The sequence below is a fragment of the Ixodes scapularis genome, unplaced genomic scaffold (genome assembly GCF_016920785.2).
Source record: "Ixodes scapularis isolate PalLabHiFi unplaced genomic scaffold, ASM1692078v2 PGA_scaffold2__306_contigs__length_199485367, whole genome shotgun sequence".
NCBI lineage: Eukaryota > Metazoa > Arthropoda > Arachnida > Ixodida > Ixodidae > Ixodes > Ixodes scapularis.
Window position 1 is genome coordinate 98,614,461 of NW_024609857.1, and position 19,700 is coordinate 98,634,160.

A 19,700-nucleotide genomic window follows, 5' to 3' on the forward strand; every position below is an offset into this window, starting at 1 on the left:
TTTTCATTCGCTAAAACATCATTCGCTCAGCTGAATGCCTCCCGTTGTGGTTGTTCCGCTTTTTTTCCCCTTTGTCTCGGGATTTGTAAGTATGACACGTGCGCTGCGCGACTGGACATCACGTTTCATTGATGGAAAAATGGATCTCACTATATGTTTTCTAAACTAGCCGCATCGTGACAATGCAAAACTCATTGATATGAGTTCTTCACTCATGTAGTTGTAAGCAAAAAGAAGCAAAAGGGACACATAAATGATTTTGACGTCATGATGGCACTTAAGACGAGGACAAAAGGAAGACTAGACAACATGGAGCGCTACTTCAACTGTTTATTTTGAAAAAAAGGGGGGACATATATGCACTCAAACTGCTTCAGCTCAACCAATCCCAGGCCTTACCATCGCTCGCAAAAACGCTGTCTCTTTGTCTGTTGCCATATAAGTCATCCCATTCTAAACTCATCAAAAGAGGGATAGTGAAGTTGTGCTTTGTGAACGCCCTTCGCAGATCGTGTAACCATGTGACAAATTCGGGTCTGGGGAAGCAGTCAGAGCACTTGTTATCAGCAGGTTATCCCAAAAGTGTGCAAGTGTCTGTTGCGGAAGGCGTTCTCAGGGGGCTGAGTGTTCAAGATAACCCTTGTTTGGGTTTAGTCAAAGAGAAACAAGTTAAACAAAAGATAGCGGGTGTCCCCCATATGCACAAAACTGCGCACAACCTTAAGAAAATAGCTAACCGAGTGAATACGAAGGTTGTTTTATCGGCTCCGGAGAAGCTAGCCAGGTTGTGCAGACAACGAACCCCTTTCGCGGAGGCCCCCTGTGCTGTGGCAAGAAGCATAGAAACCCGTTTGTCGGCTGCGCAGAGGGAGTCGTGTACGTGATTCCGTTGTCATGCGGTAAAAAGTATATCGGGCAAACCGGCATTTGCCTAAATGATAGGTTACGAGAGCACAATTTTAATGTTAATAACCACCGTGACGGTCATCTTTCAGTTCTGATGAACAGAACAGCGCACACAAAGACAAGGACAGAGAAAAGGTACATACGCGACACACAAGCGCTGTTCTGTTCATCATGTCCTTGTCCTTGTTTTCGTCTGTGTGCGCTGTTCTGTTCATCATGTCATCATACCAACTCGCCCAACTTACAACACTTCTGCAATCTTTCAGTTCATTGTCACGATTATGGGTGCAGGCCCTTGTTCAACACGTGCGCGATTCTAGCCAGAGACAAGGATAAGACGGTCAGGGAAATAATAGTAGCAGACTTGATAAAACAGTTTGGAGCACAATGTGTCAGCGTTGCTTTCATTGACCTGTTAGACAAAGAGATAGCGTTTTTGCGAGCGACGGTAAGGCCTGGGATTGGGCGAGCTGAAGCGGTTTGGTGTATATATGTCCCCCCTTTTTTTTTCAGTATAAACAGTTGAAGTAGCGCTCTGTGTTGTCTAGTCTCCCTTTTGTCCTCGTCTTAAGCGCCATCATGACGTCAAATTCCCAGTACCAACTAGCCCAACAATCTGCATTCACATAAATGATAGCAGTTTCCGACATACCTGGATCAGCACCCTGTCGAGTTCTTTCAGTTCTGGAAACTTCACAAGGAATGCTTGTTTCACCGTCTCCAACGTGTAGTCGGGCGAAATTAGCAACGGACGACAGAATTTTTCAAAGAACCCGACGCACCTCAATATTTTGATTAGAAGCACGGCATCCACGAGGCGAACAGTCGCGGCAAACTTCAAAGTTGCGGTAAAAAAGAAAACAAGCGAGCTCAGTGTTGCCGGACGGCACGGCTTGAAATCGCTCAAAATGGCAGACATTGTAGCTCAAAATAAACAATCGACGGAATAATGTTTATATTATTATGGATATGTGTTTTTTTTTTTTTGCTATATGTCATTATACACGACCAATTGTTTTCGTTAATCGCCTCACCCTACGTATACGAATCCACTACCTCAGTCACTATTCACAAGCCAGGACAACCCAATCCGATCGGGTAGCTTGGTAGCTTTGCCTGGCTTTGTGTCTTTGCGTCTTTGCTTTGCCGTCATGAGCTTGGGCGTGGAGCCAGTGCCTGTGCAGCTGTATTTTTCACGGTTATCTATTTATTTGTGTTTTTTATCGAGCTGATTGTCATGGCCATCGTTCGCTGTCCAAGATGTGCGTTCACAGGGACATCAATCAAACGAGTGGTGAGCCACCTGAAAACTCATAGCTGTGAGTCCGATTTCCGCGTGACATGCGGGATAGAGAACTGCGCGGCGTCGTTTCGGCGTTACTTCGCCTTCAAAAAGCACGTCTACCGCATGCACAGGGCGGTTGCTGGAATAAAGTCAACCTCAGAGGGACGCTCTACGGAAGGCAGACCCGAGCAAGATACCCCAACCTCATCGCAAGAAAGAAACGTCGACAGTGAGGACTCCCCTGGCGGTGGTGGTGTTACTGACATCAGGGAGCAGCTTGTTCTCTTCTACCTGAAAATCACGGAGAAGTTGAAACTGGTCTTCACCACTGCAGATGAGATTTTCACGGTAATGAGATCTCTCATACACCAGATTCTGGATGGCCACACTCGGCAAACTCTGAAGCTGCTTGTGGAGGAAAATGTGGCACCGTCCACCGTGGAAAACCTGGGATCACTTCTGAGTGCATCCGACATTGTTGAACAACTTTTCTCAGGCTTGGGGAGCACTCACCTAAGGAAAAAGTACATTGCCGAACATTTTCCGTACACAGAAGTGACTGAGGTGGCTCTTCAAGAAGAAGAGACTGAGCTGGCTCTTCAAGAAGTAGGCAGCTCCGACACTGTCTGCTATATTCCAGTTCAGAAGCTCCTGACAAGTTTCCTGCAATCTGATGACCTGCTCGAATGCTTCATGCAGCCTCTGTCAAGGTCACCGGACGTGCTTTCAGATTTCGCCGATGGCGATTTTCTTGGTCAATGTCACCAGTTGGCCCAAGATATCAGCCACAACACAATATTCCTGCTCTTGTACACTGATGAGGTGGAGATCACTAACCCCCTTGGCAGTGCTGCTGGACAGCACAAAATTCTAGGAGTGTACTTCACAATTTTGAACCTGCATCCTCGCTACCGCTCCAAGCTTAATGCTATTCACCTTTTGCTTCTTGTGGAGTATCCGGTTGTTGTGCGGCACGGCCTTGAGAAAGTACTGGACCCCCTGGTGAAAGACTTGAACACTCTGCATGAACACGGCATTGATGCCAGGAACTTGCACTTCAACATAGTAACGGTGGCATTCACTGGTGACAACCTCTCCATGCACCGTCTAGCAGGGCTCCAGTGCTGTTTTAGTAGAGGCCGGATCTCTCGGTACTGCCTAGCCCTACACGACCAACTGGGAGAGCTACATTGAACAGATGACTGCATTGAAAGGACAAGCCAAGCACACAAGAGCCACCTTGAAGCTTTTGCCTTGGACCCATCAGCAAATGGGCCTCTCTATGGAATCTCTGGTACCTCCCCTCTGCAAGGACTGAGCAACTTTGACATTATTGAGCAGCTGCCACCTGATGTTATGCACGACGTTTTCGAGGGTGGTATTGCGCGCGTCCTTCGGCATGTCCTGTGTGGCTTGGTCCGCGATGGAGTGCTGTCCAAGAAAGACCTTGACAGAGTGATAGATTTCAAGTATGGATTCCATGATAAAGGATCTGCACCAGTAAAAATCAGGAATGCCTTCCTCACTGGTAAGGCCAACCTGAAAGGAACGGCTAGCCAGAAGTGGTGCCTCTTCAGGCTACTGCCACAGATCCTTGGAGACTCTGTCCCTGAAGGCAATGTTCATTGGAAGGTGTACCTTGCATATCGACATGTCGTCGATATCATCCTTGCCGAGAGGATTCCTAAGAACTATTGCGTACCTGCAAGTGAAAGTTGAAGAGTTCTTGGAGATGTACACGACACAGTATCCAGATGCAGTAGTGACACCCAAACTTCATTACCTGCTACATTACCCTAAGTTTATACAGAAGTTTGGGCCCCCTCGCCGCTTTTGGTGCATGCGCTTTGAGGCCAAACATTCCTACTTCAAAGCTCTCGCCTCCAAAGTGAAGAACTTTCGTAACATTTGTTTGACACTGGCAACTCGACATCAGCTTCTCCAGGCTTACGAGCTTTCCGGGAGGGTGTTGGATTCTTCCCTTGAGACAACTGGATCAAGGCCACTTCAAGTCGAAAAGCTGCCAGTAGAGCAACAAGTTGCTATCGCCATGGTGACGCCAGAGACGGAGCTTTCCTCTCTGAAGACTGCAACCGTTGACAATTGCCACTACCGCCTGGGTGATGTGTTCTTTCATGAGCTGCAACAGGACATTCCTCAGTTTTTGAGGATTGAGAAGCTTCTTGTCCTCAGCAGTTCCTTAATGCTGCTGTGCCAGCGCCTTTCAACACTGCGTTGTTGTGAGCACAGGTGCTCCTACATTGTGAGAGAAGGTAATGACTGTGTTGCAGTAATGGCATGTCACGTGTCTGACTTTTATCCACTTGATTTTTACCACCGTGCTGACTTTTGTGAGGTGGTGCCCCATCATGCCATTTTAGATTAATTCCACTAACAGCTGGCTCCACATGTTTGTTTACGGTATTCAGATGTACTCAGTGTTGCTATGGCTGGCTGCACAACACTTGTTTTGTTTGGTTGTGCCCTTTTGTCTTTTTGTTCTTTCAGCATGCGGTAGCCTTCTATAAGGGGTTGCAAGTATCTTTATTGCGTGGTTTAGCCTATTTTGTGATGCATGTATTTATGTTGTGTGTTAGGTTCTGAGGCTGGTCACACCCATTTTGGTGAACTTCTGTTTGTGTTGCTGGGGCTTTGCTCCAGGTTTCTACCTGAGTGGTTAAAAGGTATTATTTTGTCTCACATCACTTGGGCCCCTCTGTGAATTGTGTGTATATTTTTGTCCCTTTGCTTGAAGTTAAAGAATTGCTGTTCTGTGTATCACGTTTTCTTTTCTAATGCAACATCATTGTCAGCCATTGCAACATTAAACTCTACCTGCTCACGTGTACTTTAGCTTTATAGTCCAGGCTTTTTTGTTTATTGACAAGCAGAACTTCATAACCTTAATTTTGGTAATAAAAACTTTGTTTATCATTGACTGATGGACGGCACTTACTTGAATTATTCCAACTACACTGTTTATGAAGAGGGTTCCGTGTTTTTGATGCTTTCTTTTATTCAGATTTGGGGTTGTCTTATTGGTAATTATTTTGGTCTCACAAATTCGGTGTATTTCGGTGTCCAAGTTTGGTGTCGACCATATCGGGGCTTATGCCATAAGAGCGAGTGCATATCTGCTGCGTTTGTCGAAAACAATAATATATATGTAATTTTTTTGCTAAATGGCTCGTATAGAAACAATTCCCGAAGAAATAAAAGCAGCCTCAAGGACATTTCTGTGCGGTCACCGATTTATTTGGGTCAACCCAAATAAATCTGATGATAATATTTTCTTTCTGTGAAACGGGGCTTTTTCTTATTTAGTGAGAGGCTTCAATTCGGTGTATTTCGGTTTTAGTGATCTTGAGAGAAGTCCTTTGGGGTTATTTTTCGGTGTTTATCAGTATATACCACTAACACGGAACCCTATTTATGAACAATGCTCACATTTTATTTTTGTGAAAAAACAATATACCACGCTTCATCATAATGTACAAGAAAGTAGGACAAAAAAGTACCAAAATCACTACGGTGACTCTCGTCGCATTGCATTGGCATATGCATGCATCTGTTCCGTTCAATCGCCTCAAGTGATGTGGCAGTGACGGATAGTTGAAGCCGTTGCTTTGCGATATACGAGGCACTTTGCGGCTCCCAAGTGAGTCCTTGCACGTGCGGCACACAAGAAACAGCGCCACGTGTCTGCTCGCACATACATGACCAAATTTCTATTGAAGAAAATGTTGGAGAGGTACGCATCTTTGCTGCTTTTTGCAGCCACCAGACCTTCCCTGGCTTGCTGCCTATAGTCTGCATACTGTTTTTTTTTGGAGAGCCAATCTCTCCTAACGAGCATCGGTGGTTTCTTGCGTCCGTCGCTATGAGTTCGCGCTCCTAGCCTTCATCACTACTGTAATCCAGTATGGATTACAGTAGTGGTAAAGGTCTTCACATAGCCCGTGGCGACTATACCATGCACAGTTGAAGTTCAGCTGCATGGACCAGAGCAAGAAATGCTAAGTGCATTTAAGAAATGGCACATAACATTACCACCAATGGTATTTGCACTGGAGTACCAAGCATGACGCCATAGATACAATTTTTAGCCCGCTCAACCTTGCTTGGAGCAAGTAGCCTTTGCCTTGAGGTGAGAAGATGGTCATTCTCAAAGTTGAGGAACTGATCCAACATCGATGGTAAGGGGCCTGACTCCGCAGCTGTGATACCCTGGTTGGTCAGTGACAAGTGTGTTGAGGACAGTGTGGTGTGTTAAATCTTGCTATGCACCAGCATGTCACAGTCCAGACACTGTGGTAGCACGCAACCATGCCAGGTAGGCACTCCGACATGCAGACAGACATGGTAGTCTCGGTGACCCATTGTTTGTAGCAGCTACGGTGGATATAGTGACCCAGCCTAAGTTGATCTCGCTGAGCCAGCATAGTGAATGAAATGGTTGTGGCCTATTGGCAGAATTCCGGTGGCGGATGCAATAGGGTAGCAGTTATAGTGAAGGCTACGAGTATGGTGGCTATGAAAGCATTTCTTAGAAATTTGTTCAAAAGGTTGAGGAGTTGTGTACGAAGCCACAGGAAATGTTTACCTGAGGGAAAGGTGCCCCAAGTCACTCATCACATCTTAGATTCGAAAAGTGCCAGAGAACAAGGACAAGAGAAGGAATAGACGAAATGATGCGCTCCTTCCTTCTATTCCTTCTCTTGTCCTCGTTCTCTGGTACTTTTCGAATCTAAGATGTACCAACTTGCCCAACTACAGATTTTCATTCATCACGTCTGGGTCATCACTTTGTAACATGTTTGATGTTGGACAGGCACGTAGCCTGGGGCACTAATATATTTGGTATGCGCCTGATGTAGAACAATAGAATAAACAGTACAAATGACTCCGATGTTTGGTGAAAGGTTCTGCACATTCTGTTTATTTCACGCTTATAGCGCCAGGTATAGTTGGGCAGGTAGACCGCTACGACATCTTGTATGGGCCCAGAATCAACCGCAGATTGAGTCGTTTGCATACAAACACTTTCTGGGCCTTACTTTTTGCCAACTAGTTCACAGTTAGAAATATTGCATTCTTCGGATGAACAAGATTTGGGTTTAGCCTATCTTCTGTCATACGAGTTCACCCTGTAGAACAGGCACGTAGCCAGGACATTGTTTTCTTTATTTTTTTTTTTTGAGGCGGGGGAGGGGGGGGGGGCACGCATGGCAAAAATGCTGATGAGGCGGGGGAGACCCCAGCAAAAAGGCAGATTTCGGAGGGAGGGGGGAGGGCCGATGGGCAACCCCCTGGCTACGTGCCTGATACACACCCATCTTTTTGAGCCAAAACGCCTCCAGCCTCATGCCCCGCCCCCTCCTCCTCCTCCTCCTCCTCCTCCACGGGCACGCAGACAAGATTTTGTTTCGGGGTGGGGTGGGGGGGGGGGGGGGGGGGGCGCCCACTGCAAAACATCATAAATGGGGGAGGGGGACAGGGGGTCCCTACAAAAGTGAGGATATCAGGTTTGGGGGGAAAGGGGGGGGGGGGGCTCCCGGTCTACCTGCTGCCCCCTCCCCCCCCCCCCCCCCCCCCCCCAAAGAAGAAGAAAAAATGTTCCTTAGGTAATTATTCCTAACATTCAAGCCAAATAAGGAATTAATCTGATAATTCCGTGAGATAAGTGTCGATATGTCACTAACAATATTTGACTGAATGATATGAGAAGCAATTTGCTAAATTCACTGTTGCAGATTTGTGCAGTAAAAACATCTGAATAGAAGAAAAAAAAAAGCTGAATGCAGTCTCGCTGCAGATAACGAGTTTCTCACTTGCCTGGTGAAAAAAAGAAGTATATCTAGCCATATGATGCACACATTATTCCGTGATCGGTACGCGAAGGTATCCCGTGATCGGGATGCGAAGGCCGACGTATCCGAAGACGATACATCAAGCTTTGACAGGTCCGAGGTAATTACTGCGATGCATTCGTGGTTACAGAAGACAGAGAAAGCGTTAATATTGTTTTTTCGCGCAAAATATGGAATTGTTACAAACAATTTTCCAGAACGATCATGGGACGACTCTCCCACATCCTTAGGCTTACCGCTTCCCGGTTGCGTAACCGAGAAAAGAGCAATCTTGTAATGTAGCGGCGGTAAATATCTCGTATGCTGATTGTGCTGTTCAGAGCCACGCGTGAACGAGGTTCGGTAATAATCCTCGCACCGGCGATCACACAAACACTTCGCCGTTTTGTTGCTACATTACGCACAGCGCCAATGCTTACTGCCGAACACAAGTATCACGGAGACGGGGGAAATTTCCTACCTTTTCCAACTCCCGATAGAGGGTGCGTCATGCAAAATGAGCCAAAGGGAGGAACAGCCACGGAGACGGGGGAAATTTCCTACCTTTTCCAACTCCCGATAGAGGGCGCGTCATGCAAAATGAGCCAAAGGGGGAACAGTCAAGGAGACGGGGGAAATTTCCTACCTTTTCCAACTCCCGATAGAGGGCGCGTCATGCAAAATGAGCCAAAGGGAGGAACAGCCCCAATTTCCTCCCTTTTTCTCCCCTTTTTTTTTAGAGTGTACGACGTAACGGTCCTCCTGGAACAGTTGAAAATGAGGGGAAGTGTCCTAGCTTCTCTCCTCCTGGCGTCGATTCCCCAGCTCGAGGGGACGAAGCGAAGAGGAGAGGGAATGAGAGTTGGCGGCGTCACATGTCTCGTTGGCCTCGTCGGCCATGTTCAATCGCGCACTTCTTTACCAAAATTACGGCCATCCGTTAGAGATGTCGCTGTATGAGTGATGTTCTTAAGTTCTGCAGCGTCCCGTCTATCGCTCCAGCCCTGTTTTGTGATTTCGACATTTTGGTTTCATATTATTTTAAGCAATGTAAGCGTGAAGTTTTGCATTGCTTAATACCCAAGCGCGGATCTCGTTTTTGGATGCTCTGCCTCGTAATTTGCTGAGATGCCTCAAACTTTGCGATGATATACTCTCCATGAGCACCGCGGGAAAGTAGACGGACGTGGTTTTTTTATAGTATTGCATGAAACGGGATGTTGGCCATCGCGAACGAGACTGACGCGTTTTCCATTTGACCATAAAACGCAACCTGTACTGTTTTCGGGCACATCAGAATATGTGTTGTCCAATGTAGAGACGGGTCATGTTCGTCCGTGGTTTTCCGGAGAACATGTGATGCTCTCTGTTATGATGGTACAGCTCCCGTAGCTGCAGCAAATAGCACTTGCAACATCATGATGGTATATGGAGCTCACGGTGTGAATCTTTGAGGAAGTAATGTGTCCCATATTGCCACGCGCATCGCAGAGCGAGCGCTTGCCGCGCCGAGAGGTTACTGTGTTTGGCTGTTGTCCGGATGCTCCAGGTTTTATTTCAGGGAGCGGACTCTTCTTTTATTTATTATTTTACTTGGCGTTCCCGTAAACTCAAGAAACTCGTTGTATTATCTAGTTACGAATGCTACGTGCCGAACGTTCTACGTCGAATGTTCCAGAAACTCACACGGGCACATAAGCTTCTCCGCGTGGCGAGCCGGGCGGAGTCAGTCTCGTCGTAGCGCTCGATCCTGCCGTTACGCCACCATCGACGCCTGCAACACTAGCCTTCTTCTATTTTCTTTTGTGCACAAGTTCACTCCATTAAAAGTTTAGTTTGCTTGAGTTTTCGCCGCCTCATCAATTGTCATTCGTGACAATACCACGTAGCTAAAGACCCTGTTCTGTAGTAGAGCATACAGAACATGTTGTGGCAACAAGGCTAGCGTGCATGTGTCCCGTACTTGACAGAATATTTTCTAACAGCACATTGATTATGTGGATAACTAAGACAGTAAGAGAGTGGAAAGATCAATTATTTATTACAACTTCTGTTTGTTTACTAATACTGGCGGAACATTCGTAATTAGAAGCGCGTATATATATAAACGCAAATTTAGGATTTGAGGTATCAAGAATAATCTGCCTAAGAACACCATGCGCGTTTCTTGAAAGCACCGTCCTCTGCATTTATAATTGATCAACAAGATTTTCTTTTGTTTATTCGAGGGAGCTCGTAGAGGAGATAGGCAACGAACGTTCCACTTGTATTTTATTTGATGGTAGCAATACGTCAATATCAGGCGATTTGTTCGTTAATAATATCACACCTGCATGTGTTTAATGTAATCAATCGTTTTTGCAAACATAACATTTGAGCACAGTTGTAAACCCGAGACTGGGGATACGGACAAGATTTTAAGAAACTATGCCGTGCTCGGTCCCATTTCGGCAGTCTTTGAAGTGATTTATTATCGTTAGATAGCCAGTTCATTCACCTAATATATTTTAACACAAAGGTTGGGATTTTGCGCGTAACAAGCTGTCACAGACAACTTAAAGGTCTGACTAGTGCCACTAAATAAGCTACGCTTCAGAGTAACGACACTTGCCACATTGTGGCTTCAACTCATGGTTGCCAGTTATCTGAAGCTATAGCTGAAATCACAAGAAACGCTTTTCCGTCCTCCCCAAATACTTAAACAGTTCGTGACAGAGAAAAGCAATTTGACTGCAGGAGCATCCTAACACCTAATATAATGCTGAGGAAGTCACACTTTTGAATCATGACGATAGGTATTGCGTCTGCTCTGCACAAGCACCAAAATGACGGAGCCCACGACAATGTCGGGGAACAGAGTGCCGATAATCTAAGCGCATAAACGCAGCTCATTTAGTGGCTCTAGGCTACAACGGGAGAAGGTCGCATTGAACTCCGTTTTGCGAGCGTTAAAGTCACGTGACAGCAGAGACTCTCGCGTTTTCGAGATTGCACGCGTGCCTCCACTAGACTTCCGCCCTTTCGTCGTCTGCTCTTCGTTAGGTTCTTACGTTTCGGCTCTCATATTTTGCATATATCAGCATCGAAACCCCACTTGCTACCTACATGGTAGGTGTCCATGATGACCTGGTGATCAGCCTGAATGTGATCATCCTAGCCTTCTCGTTGATCTTGCGACGTCGCTGCGCTCTGAAAGAAAGGAAGCGCAGGTTTTAAGTCCGGCCGATATGGTTCTACCGAAAGACCGAGGGACAGATCAGTGCTTCGCTGCCCGGCTGCGCGCCAGAGATGAAGGCAACTTTCGAGAGTGCCTCTAAATCAACGCGACACCCGTCACAACGCAAACGACTTGCAACAGGTGCCGCGGAAGAACTCACTTGTTACTGCAAATTAATCTCCAATATTTTCCCGGCGGTTTCTCTAAGCGTCCTTATCTATGAGTAGTCTGGCTGCATCATGTCATACAGAAAGGAGAAAACTAGCACATTTTCGAGAAACGCGCCGTCGATAAAGCATTGGGGGAAATAGGGATTGCAGACGACACGAAATTACTCTGCCCTCCTTTGCAACGTTAAACACGGGCGTAAAAGTGACGTTCGCGTTGCCATCGCATTGCAACGTAACTACCTGCGTCACCGCCTATTGTCTTTCTTATTCTGCAGAAGAAACGGCGAGTCATTAACCACGCGCGGGCCAGTTGCCTGTAAGGCGTCGAGCAGCGAGCTGCTGAAGGCAAAAACTGCTTTTTGCCGGCTGCCCGCGGCGGCCAGCAGCGCGCGGCAAGCCTCCGCAACGCTATTGTGGTCGAGCTTTAAGAAAAACGAGTGTTACAATAGCGTACGCAAAATGTTTTAACACGCAAAGAAATAGCCTCGTCTCTATGCGCCAATGAAAAACGCGGTTTTGGCTTGGCACGTACGTAGTAATGACCTGTTGTTTTTTTTTCTTTTCTTGCATACACACACACCCACACACACACACACAGAAAAAAAATTGCATACTCTGTTTTAGCTTTTGCCAGTGCCTAGAGTCCGCAATATTCGACGTCGTAAAAACTCGTCTGCATAAAGATCACCCGACTCCAGTGTTGTCGATGGCGAATAGAAGTTTGCTTTCAGTGGCTGGCGACGCCGAAATTTCTAAAGCACATCTGTTTAAAAAAAAGATATGTTTACAGGTGTTAATTAAGTGGCGCCTAGCGTTAGACTTCGGCCGTACCTTCGAGGTATTTCTCCTGTGCTCTTTAATTTTATTTGGCAATTCTAGGGCCAATATTGTGAAATGTTGCTTATGACTACAGTTCCGCGTTTTCGGTTTCTATTTTTTCGAAATTCGGTGTACTTTTTACGGTGTTTATTTTAAAACTCAATTTTCGGTTTTTTTCGGTGTATATTTATGCTCACAAACGTTTATCGGATTTTTTTGGTGAATATAAAACAAACACCAACGGACGCCCAATCAGATGACCCTTGCAGCTCTGATAATTGTAATCATTCAAAAAATAACAGCACAGATATATTGTAAAAAAAAAATGAACACTTTATTTGGCAAATGTGTGTAACTGTAAAAGAAACAAGAAAAAAAAACACAGAAGTACAAACAAGTCAGATATGAAGCCTATGCCTAAAAAACATGGAATTTCACCTTCAGTACATCAGGATTACGTGATCTTTTTATAGTACAGGCACATGTACTTTCCTTCTATGCACAACCTCATTGGTCTGCACTCTTTCTTTCCTGTTAATATGACCCTGAGCTTTGACAATGCCCTCTCAGCGCTAACACTGGACATTGAGAGGCTGAGGAGACGAAGCGCTGCCTAAGCCAAAATCGGCCAATCAACTAATTGTGACCGCCAAAAGAGACACGGTGCGACGTTTTGAAGCACAACACAACATGCAGAGCTTGCATTAAGTCAGTCTTCCTTACAACGAGTGTGAAAGCACGCTCGTACATGGCGAAGTCATGGGGCATTTCGGACTTCACGTTCCGATCGATGATGCGCAGATTAAACCAAAACGTCGTGATGGCATCCGTGTATCCCATACATTGGGACACGTTGCGATAGACACTGTCGTTCCACTTTTTCGCCACGGCTCTGCGGTACGACTGGAAGGTCAAAGTGACCTTTCCCAAGTAAAATCTGAATTTGGGAAAATGGATTTGATGTACTTTTATCGGTTTAAATTGAAAATGCCGAACCTAAAACTGACCTTTTTCTTTTAAAACCGAATTCCCGAAAATGGATTCGGCGTATGTTTATCGGTTTTTATCGGTTTAAACCGTAAACTCCGAACCCTACTTATGACTATGAGTACTTTAGCAGGGCTGATATTTAAACAAATCTCCAACGCGATGCAGAACCCAGGAATCCTGGGTTCAATCCCCACCCCTGCCCGTCTCGATCTGGAAGAGGATCGCACCGGCGTGCGGTCGTGTATCCCTACTGCGTGGTGCACGTTAAAGAACCCAGGCTAGCGGTTTTACTGCACCCGCTATATTGCTCATCTACAGCGAGTGACTCGTCGCAACCTTGAAATGGCTGACCAACTACACGCTGTATAAATATCCACACAACCCCAATTAATACTATTTCAAATCTCCTACTCGGCCTAAGTCGCACTGTCGAAATATTTCTCGAGTATTCTTAATTTTGTTTTCTTATATAAAGCAAGCCGAGACGATTTTACTTTTTTTTTATAAATTCTCTGCGTCATTGTACGAAATGCTCTAGTCCGCGAAATTCGCTAAAAGTTGGTTGCCCACGAAAACCAAACAATCAGTAGTAAACACGCGAGTTCATCTGTCTTTCCCGAATCAGCACATTGCTAATGTACCTGTCGACCTGCCTCTTCGCATTCAAGTATTAAGCGCGAGACACATGGACGGCAGAAAAGTCCGATCCGACGTCCGATCGGACAGTCCGAACGCCGCTCCAAATTGCCGCGCGGGACGGTTTGGGACACACGCTTCCGACCTTGCATGCGACACGACGATCCCTTCGGCTTCGCCCAAGAGATCCAAGCGCTTCAGCGGAGGTCCGCGTTCTCTGGTCCCAGATTGACGGTTCAGCCAACACCACCTAGACAGAAGGCCTCCGCATGGTTTCCTCTTCCTCTATGAATCGTCATCACAGTCGGATCGCGCTCGGTCGGTTATTGGACCCGAGCCCGACCTTCGACGCGCTGATTGGCCACGAGCCGCAGCCGAACACTGATGCAGCACTCGTGCCCAATCTCTCGCCTCGATCGATCTGACTATGATGACGCGTGTGGAGGCCTTCTGTCTAGGTGGTGTTGGTTCAGCTCGCACCAGCGAAATTAGGAGCTCGTTCTCGCTAGGGCGTGCATTCTTTGCTGAGGCCATATTTCTCGAATGGGTCAGCGGGGATTCACGCGTCCGGCTTCCCGTCACCCAAGTCAGTCCCGTTTTCTTGTTCGTCCCGCCATACCCAGTACGTCATCATGACGTTCGCACTAGCTGTGCTGTCATTGGCTGGACGCTTCCGACAGTCCGTCCGCCGTGCGAAACTATCTGGCACGTCAGACGCCCGCCGGATCGCCGATCCGACGTCTGAAGCGACCAATATTTTCGGAACAGGCAGTCTCATTGCCGAATCGGACGTCGGATCGGATTGATTTTTCGCGCATGTGTCTCGCGCTTTAGTCTCTTGATTGGTTTACTTTTATGGAAATTAGTGTCATCGGGTATGGTCGGAGATGATGGTAATCTTCCTTGTACATCAGTTCAGTCGTTTCGCGGCGACAGTATTCAGATGGGTGAAATATGTTCGTAAAAGAGCCCGCAATTTAGGCTCGAAACCACTTCGTAGTCGTTAGGGTGGCTGAGTACCACTCTTTCATTCGCTGTGTCCTACAATGAAAACATCTGTATCACAAAATTAAGTAAACAGTACTAAAACAGCAGCACAGCCTCGTGATGTGCTGCTGTATACACACAGACACACACACACACACATATATATATATAAATATATATATATATATAGCCTCTTGAAATTAATTTTTTTTTAAATTTCGATCCTTAATGAAACAATAGGCCCTTTACATATTTTCTGCTTATTCGTGTGAGTTCCTTTAAGAATGCCTGAAGCGACAAGAACATCAGGACGCCGCGTGGACTTGGTTGCCCAAATACTGAGAAAAACATACAGGTCAGGGCACCTGGAATCACACTAGGGTCTTCCACATCATCGAAAGGCGGTCTTGGATTCACTTCTCGCTTACTTGCGGAAGGCAGGCCTCCAGGGGCTCTCAGCGAGAAAGTTGGCGAGATCACACACCGACACGATTGGCCTGCACCGCACATGCCCTTGGCGCTGGCCAATCGCGACACTCGCCGATCTCGCCGATTATCTCGCCGAGTGTCTAATATAGAGCCCCATGACTGTGTATAACACGCTTCCCGTTCAACCCGATTCCGCTAAGCAAGGGAGGGATCGCACCTTTTAAGTGCATGCTTTTTATCACTCGTTTAAGAAATTAAATTGCTTCTTCTGATGATGATCTCAATCCCTCTAGAATGACGCCACGTCTCGGTGCGATCAGCTGGGAGGTTCCAGGGATGTTTCCATCGAGAAGCTAGCCCAAACGTTGGCATCTATCTCTAAACCACGTCCTTCATTAACTCTTTCTCATGAAAAAAACAAAGGCCTTCGCTTTGCAACTTTCTGCTCAACGCAGATTAAGCGCTAGAGAGAGCACACACGCTGCGCTGACAGAGTGACGATTTTCCAGTGGTTTAGAACGGCGCAGGAAAGAAGCTTCGGCCAACACTTCTAGAATCTAGTAGGTGTTAGCCCAGCTAGCCTCCGGTAGATGGCGCAGAAAATACAGCGGCCTCAATATCTATAATATAGATAATGAGGCCGCTGTAGTTCATGCTTTACCTACCGGAGGGTAGCCCGGTTAAATGTATTGGAACGAGCGCTGTGCCGGTGTTCGGCTCAGCACATCTCCGAAGAACGCTGTAGACTTTGCAGCTGCTCTATAGGAAGTGACATCCACCGCCTAAACCAGACGATATATCACGCTCAAATGGCATCAAGCAGAGACGGGCCAAGCGATGTTTGACTAGCAGCATGGCTTATCGACAGACTATCTTGTTACTAAAAATTTTTTAGTGGTTCTACATCAAAAAAGCTTAGCGTTGAAGGATGGAAATGCAGATCTGACATAGCGCTAAGTATGCGTCGATAGCGCTACTCGGGATCTTAAAGTTATATATTGTCAAACTAATATGATGAATATTATAATGACGGCCACATGATTGTAACAAAAACCTTTGTGAGGCTGTCGTTTCTAAGAAGCATCAAATTTTAAAATTTCCCGCTCAGCGCAATGAAAAAGTACGCGTCATAAAAATCGGCACAAAAGACGTACGCTCGACGAGCGTTCTACAAGTGCCAGGATATCCTGCCGACGTCGGTAACATCGGAAAAGGCGCAGGCCTCTTCACTGTCAGACGTCTTTACATTTAAGCTTCTTTTCCGTAAGGACTAAAACGCCAGTGCTGCATCCAAAACAAATCACCGTACAAAAAAAAAAAAAAAAAAAAAAAAAAAAAAGAGCGGCTGTATTTTTGCAGTCTCGCACGGGGAACGCCGGGAGCGCTTTTTAAAAAGGGGGCCCTCAACCCGCTTACCCCGGAAGCAGGCTGAGCGATTCGGCGAAACTCTAAACGAAATAGGATCCTGCTCACGAAAACTAAGTGGAGCTAGGAAGATAGGATAAAAGCAGGCATGCCGAGCAAGCCCCAAAGACCGCGTCTTTTTAGATAGAATCGAGAAGCATAACAAGAAAAAACAAAATGAGAAGTAATCCAAAGAGAAAAATTGCCCGAGGCTGTATTCCTCCTTTACTTTCCCAGCATTTGGTGAGCAGGCGTGGTTCGCTTTATCGAAGTTGTTCTTCCCACGAATTCCTCTCGAGTATTCAAAAATCGAACACACCGAGAAATGCTCCTGAAATAGGAGAGCACTATCATACAACGCTTTATTTTTTACTGTTTAGGTTATTTCAGAAGTAAAGCGCAATCTTTTTATTTAGTTGACTTACACTCTAAAAAAAGAGGTTTGTCGGTTCATTTCTTTGCAGAGAACGAACCAACGAATCACGGCGAACCGTACGACGAACCCAGCGAATAATGAATCTCACAGAACAATTATATAAACAATCAAAAAGCGATGTGCGCAAGGACAGAGAGCCCGTCTTTTCACCTGTTCCGTTCACCTGCTCATCTGATATCGCATTTTTTCTATCTATTCTTATTATGAGCGTCCTCATTGGCTTAGATTCTTCAGCTGATGGATTGACTGATTCAGTGATTGACTGCATACATGTCTGCAGGAAGGCGAGGTCATCTACTTTTCTTTAGAGTGGTGGTCGTTACGATGTGGTTTGAACGTTTGCCTACTTCATTAAACGCTGTACGCTTGCTGGGCACTACAATTGGTTGAATTGGCCGGCTAGAAATACTTTGTTACCATTGCCATTTCTAAATATATGTCTGCTTTGTTTCTGACCCGTATAAAACAAACACCAGTAAGAGTATAGAATCTGCTTTTTTTTTAATGGGGAATAACGATTCCAGGTCGAAGATATGCACGATTTCAAATGAATGACAGTTACTTCAGGGAAGACACCTCAGAACTAGAACCACCAATTAAAGTGCGCTTCACAATAACGAAAGTTCAGCCTTCCTGCTGCTTCCGGTTCTAATTGGCACTTCTGTAAAGCTGTATCCGGAATCGGATTTCCGTCCTCCAGAAATGTCATTAAAACACCACGTGACAGGGCAAAAACGATATTGCCTGAGCTTCGTGACACGGTAACCTAGAGCCACTAAATGAGCTACGCTTCGAGTATCGGCACTCCGTTCCACAATCTGCTAGGGGGCGCTGCCATCTTGGCGATTAGTGCAGAGCAGACGCAACTGTCGATCGTCACAGTTCAAAAATGCGACTTCCTCAGCTTTAGATATGGTGTTGGACAGCTCAGGTGATAATGCTTTGCTCTGTCGCAAACTGTTCTAACATCTCTGGAGGACGGAAAGTGTATTCCTGAGATTTCGGGAAAAAATATTCAGTTAACTGGCAAACATGATTTTAAGCACCAAGATGGCTGAAGTGTCGTCACTCTGAAGCGTAGCGTATGTAGTCGCTCTACAATAACCAAAGCTCGGAACGTAGCATTGGCGATACCCAGAAGTAAATCGGGGGATGGAATTCCGATACTGCGCCTAGCTTCTTGAGAGACTCTATGCACAACCCCGTTGCCACGATCTTTCTCGAACGTGGACGAAGGGGGCCGAAGCACCCGCCGAGGAGAGACGACACGCAGCCTGGTTGTGAGGGTGGACGATGTCTGGCCGGAGCGCGTGCGCTCAACGGCGTTTATTGGCGCGGTGAACAATGTTGCCCGCCGAGCCAGGCGGCCGCAGACGGGCGGACTGGAGGGGGGCGCCACTAACTTGTCACACTCCTCCCCCCCAGTTTGTTTGTTCTAAAACAAAACTAAATACACTGCGCACGGCCGACACCATCTCGGCGTCTGGTCATGCAAAGTCCCGGCCTGTCGACGATGAAGGTCACCCCGGCGAGTAGCGGTCAGGTGGCCTCCTCTGCCGTGCACTCCGCCTGGGCACTGGTGTCGACGGGCCAGGTGTGGCAACGCCGGGCTCTGCCTGAATCGGTCGGGCTCCACCCGGTGGAGCTGCAGTGACCGGATTGGGGAGTGGCACCGGTCCAACTGGTGCCACAGGAGTGGCGACGCTTGTCGCCTCCGGGGTGGGTGGCGCTCCGCTGGCCACGACTGGTGCTGTTGGGCCCCCTGCAGGCTGGTCCTCTGAAGCGACGGCCGAGGGTGGAAGCCAGGTCCCGAGGCGAGGCCTGACATGGTCGGCGTGCCGGTGCCAGGTGGTCCCGTCGGGCATGCGGACGAGCAGCGATGAGGCGCTCGCTGGTGAAACCACATGTCCGGCAGACCAGGGTGGGCCAGGACGGAAGTTCCTGGCGTACACCGACGCTCCCGGCTCCGGCAAAGGCCCGGGACGGCACCCTCGGTCAGCAGCCAGCTTCTGCTTCAGCTGCTTCAGGAGCGCCGTGGACCGGAGATCCGGATGCAAGACGTCCAGGGGGGTCTTGACCATCCGGCCCAGCAGAAGCTCGCAGGGGGCACGGCCAGTGACCTCATGGAGTGTGGTCCGGTACTGAAACAGTACCCGGGCCACCTGCGTCTGGAAATCCCCGGGCTGGCTCCTCTTCGGCTTGTTCTTGAGGGTCTCTACCACCCGCTCTGCTGCACCATTTGAAGCAGGATGGTACGGTGGAACCAGCATCCGGCGGACCCCATTCCTCTGCAGCCAGTCCAGGTACTCGGCGCTAGCGAAAGCGGGACCATTGTCGGACACAATAATGTCCGGCAATCTCTGCGCCGCGAAGACCTGCCGCAGCGCCGCAATGGTCGCGCTTGCCGAGGGACTGGTGACTGGCAGTGCCTCCACCCACTTGGAGAAGGCGTCCACTACCACCAGGAAGTAGTGGCCCTTGAAGGGTCCCGCGTAATCCACATGCAAGCGGGACCACGGCCTCTGTGGGAACGGCCAGGGGGTGATCTCCACGTGGCGCGAGGCTCGCTGGT

General features: G+C 47.4%; 1 pseudogene; it reads left to right on the top strand.

Annotated features, from left to right (window-relative positions):
- Positions 1–2,143: 2,143 nt before the first annotated feature.
- On the top strand, positions 2,144–4,221 carry LOC115312687 (annotated as a pseudogene).
- Positions 4,222–19,700: the final 15,479 nt, after the last annotated feature.